This window comes from Heterodontus francisci, unplaced genomic scaffold (assembly GCF_036365525.1).
Source record: "Heterodontus francisci isolate sHetFra1 unplaced genomic scaffold, sHetFra1.hap1 HAP1_SCAFFOLD_83, whole genome shotgun sequence".
Classification (NCBI taxonomy): Eukaryota; Metazoa; Chordata; class Chondrichthyes; order Heterodontiformes; family Heterodontidae; genus Heterodontus; species Heterodontus francisci.
Genome location: NW_027141917.1, coordinates 3,045,347 through 3,049,512, shown reverse-complemented (window position 1 = coordinate 3,049,512; position 4,166 = coordinate 3,045,347).

The window sequence follows — 4,166 nt, the reverse complement described above, 5'->3', positions numbered from 1 at the left end:
TAGACCGTCACCTGTCTCTGGATCACAGACTCAGTGGATGAGAAGACCGCCCCCTGTCTCTGTATCAAAGACTCAGGGGATGAGTAGACCGCCCCCTGTCTCTGTATCACAGACTCAGGGAATGAGTAGACCGCCCCCTGTCTCTGTCTAACAGACTCAGGGGATGAGTAGACCGCCCCCTGTCTCTGTATCATTGATTCAGTGGATGAGTCGACCGCCCCCTGTCTCTGGATCATTGATTCAGGGGATGAGTAGACCGCCCCCTGTCTCTGTGTCACAGACTCAGGCGATGAGCAGACTGCCCCCTGTCTCTGTATCACAGAGTCAGTGGATGAGTAGACCGTCACCTGTCTCTGGATCACAGACTCAGTGGATGAGAAGACCGCCCCCTGTCTCTGTATCAAAGACTCAGGGGATGAGTAGACCGCCCCCTGTCTCTGTATCAAAGACTCAGGGGATGAGTAGACCGCCCCCTGTCTCTGTATCACAGACTCAGGGAATGAGTAGACCGCCCCCTGTCTCTGTCTAACAGACTCAGGGGATGAGTAGACCGCCCCCTGTCTCTGTATCACAGAGTCAGTGGATGAGTAGACCGTCCCCTGTTTCTGTATCACAGACTCAGTGGATGAGAAGACCGCCCCCTGTCTCTGTATCAAAGACTCAGGGGATGCGTAGACCGCCCCCTGTCTCTGTATCACAGACTCAGGGGATGAGTAGACCGCCCCCTGTCTCTGTATCACAGACTCAGGGAATGAGTAGACCGCCCCCTGTCTCTTTATCACACACTCAGGGGATGAGTAGACCGTCCCCTTCTTCTGCATCACAGACTCAGGGGATGAGTAGACCGCCCCCTCTCTCTGTATCACAGACTCAGGGGATGATTAGACTGTCCCCTTCCTCTGTATCACAGACCCAGGGGATGAGTAGACCGCCCCCTGTCTCTGTATCTCAGAATCAGGGGATGAGTAGTCTGCCCCCTTTCTCTGTATCACACACTCGGGGGATGAGTAGACCGTGTCCGTCCTCTGTATCACGGACTCAGGGGATGAGTAGACCGCCCCTGTCTCTGTATTCCAGGCTCAGGGGATGTGTAGACCGTCCCCTTCCTCTGTATCACAGACTCAGGGGATGAGTCGAACGCCCCCTGTCTCTGTATCATCGACTCAGGGGAAGAGTAGACCGACCCCTGTCTTTGTATCACAGACTCAGTGGATGAGAAGACCGGCCCCTGTCTCTGTGTCAAAGACTCAGGGGATGAGTAGACCGCCCCCTGTCTCTGTATCACAGAGTCAGTGGATGAGTCGACCGCCCCCTGTCTCTGTATCACAGAGTCAGTGGATGAGAAGACCGACCCTGTCTCTGCATCTCAGAGTCAGTGGATGAGTAGACCGCCCCCTATCTCTGTATCACAGACTCAGTGGATGAGAAGACCGGCCCCTGTCTCTGTGTCAAAGACTCAGGGGATGAGTAGACCGCCCCCTGTCTCTGTATCACAGAGTCAGTGGATGAGTCGACCGCCCCCTGTCTCTGTATCACAGAGTCAGTGGATGAGAAGACCGACCCTGTCTCTGCATCTCAGAGTCAGTGGATGAGTAGACCGCCCCCTGTTTCTGCATCAGAGACTCAGGGGATGAGTAGACCGCCTCCTGTTTCTGTATCATTGATTCTGGGGATGAGTAGAACTCCCCCTGTCTCTGTGTCACAGACTCAGGGGATGAGTAGACCGCCCCCTGTCTCTGTATCACAGACTCAGGGGATGAGTAGACCGCCCCCTGTCTCTGTATCACGGACTCAGGGGATGAGTCGACCGCCCCATGTCTCTGTATCACAGACTCAGAGGATGAGCAAACTGCCCCTTGTCTCTGTATCACAGACTCAGGGGATGAGTAGACCGCCCCATATCCCTGTATCACAGAGCCCGGGGATGAGTAGAGCGCCCTCTGTCTCTGTATCACACACTCGGGGGACGAGGAGACCGCCCCCTGTCTCTGTATCACAGACTCAGGGGATGAGTAGACCGCCCCCTGTTTCTGTATCATTGATTCAGCGGATGAGTAGACCGCCCCCTGTCTCTGTATCACAGACTCAGGGGAGGAGTAGACCGCCCCCTGTCTCTGTATCACAAACTCAGGGGAGGAGTAGACCGCCCCCTTTCCCTGTATCACAGACTCAGAGGATGAGTACAGCGCCCCCTGTTTCTGTATCATTGATTCAGGGGATGAGTCGACCGCCCCCTGCCTCTGTATCACACACTCGGGGGATGAGTAGACCGCCCCCTGTCTCTGTGTCAAAGACTCAGGGGATGAGTAGACCACCCCCTGTCTCTTTATCACTGACCAAGGGGATGAGCAAACTGCCCCTTGTCTCTTTATCTCAGTTTCAGGGGATGAGTAGACCACTGCCTGTCTCTGTATCACAGACCCAGGCGATGAGCAAACTGCCCCTTGTCTGTGTATCTCAGATTCAGGGGATGAGTAGACCGTCCTCTGTCTCAGTATCTGAGACTCAGGGGATGAGTAGACCGCCCCCTGTTTCTGTATCATTGATTCAGGGGATGAGTAGAACGCCCCCTGTCACTGTGTCACAGACTCAGGGGATTAGTAGACCGCCCCATGTCTCTGTACCATAGACTCAGGGGATGAGTAGACTGCCCCCTCTCTCTGTGTCAGAGATTTAGGGGATGAGTAGACCGCCGCCTGTCTCTGTATAACAGACTCATGGGATGAGTAGACCGCCCCCCGTCTCTGTATCACAGACTCAGGAGATGAGTAGACCGCCCCGTTTGTCTGCATCACAGACTCAGGGGATGAGTAGACCGCCCCATGTCCCTGTATCACAGAGCCCGGGGATGAGTAGAGCGCCCCCTGTCTCTGTCTCACACACTCGGGGGATGAGGAGACCGCCCCCTGTTTCTGTATCATTGATTCAGCGGATGAGTAGACCGCCCCCAGTCTCAGTGTCACAGACTCAGGGGATGAGTAGACCGCCCCCGGTCTCTGTGTCACAAACTCAGGGGATGAGTAGAGCGCCCCCTGTCTCTGTATCACACACTCGGGGATGAGTAGACCGCCCCCTGTCTCTGTATCACAGACTCAGGGGAGGAGTAGACCGCCCCGTTTGTCTGCATCACAGACTCAGGGGATGAGTAGACCGCCCCATGTCTCTGTATCACAGACTCAGGAGATGAGTAGACCGCCCCGTTTGTCTGCATCACAGACTCAGGGGATGAGTAGACCGCCCCATGTCCCTGTATCACAGAGCCCGGGGATGAGTAGAGCGCCCCCTGTCTCTGTCTCACACACTCGGGGGATGAGGAGACCGCCCCCTGTTTCTGTATCATTGATTCAGCGGATGAGTAGACAGCCCCCAGTCTCAGTGTCACAGACTCAGGGGATGAGTAGACCGCCCCCGGTCTCTGTGTCACAAACTCAGGGGATGAGTAGAGCGCCCCCTGTCTCTGTATCACAGACTCAGGGGAGGAGTAGACCGCCCCGTTTGTCTGCATCACAGACTCAGGGGATGAGTAGACCGCCCCATGTCTCTGCATCACAGACTCAGGGGATGAGTAGACCGCCCCCTGTCTCTGTATCACAGAGTCAGTGGATGAGTAGACCTTCACCTGTCTCTGTGTCACAGACTCAGTGGATGAGATGACCGCCCCCTGTCTCTGTCTCACAGAGTCAGGGGATGAGTAGACCGCCTCCTGTCTCTGTATCACATACTGAGGGGATAAGTAGACCGCCCCCTGTCTTTGTCACACAAATTTAGCGGACAAGTAGACCGCCCCCTGTCTCTGTATCACACACTCAGTGGATGAGTAGACCGTCCCTGTCTCTGTGTCACAGACTCAGGCGATGAGCAGACTGCCCCCTGTCTCTGTATCACAGACTCAGGGGATGAGTAGACCGCCCCCTGTCTCTGTATCACAGACTCAGTGGATGAGAAGTCTGCCCCCTGTCTCTGTATCACAGAATCAGGGGATGAGTAGACCGTCCCTGTCTCTGCATCACATACTGAGGGGATGAGCAGACTGCCCCCTGTCTCTGTATCAAAGACTCAGGGGATGAGTAGACCGCCCCCTGTCTCTGTATCACACACTCAGGGGATGAGTAGACCGCCCCCTGTCTCTGTATCACAGACTCAGGGGATGAGTAGACCGCCCCCTG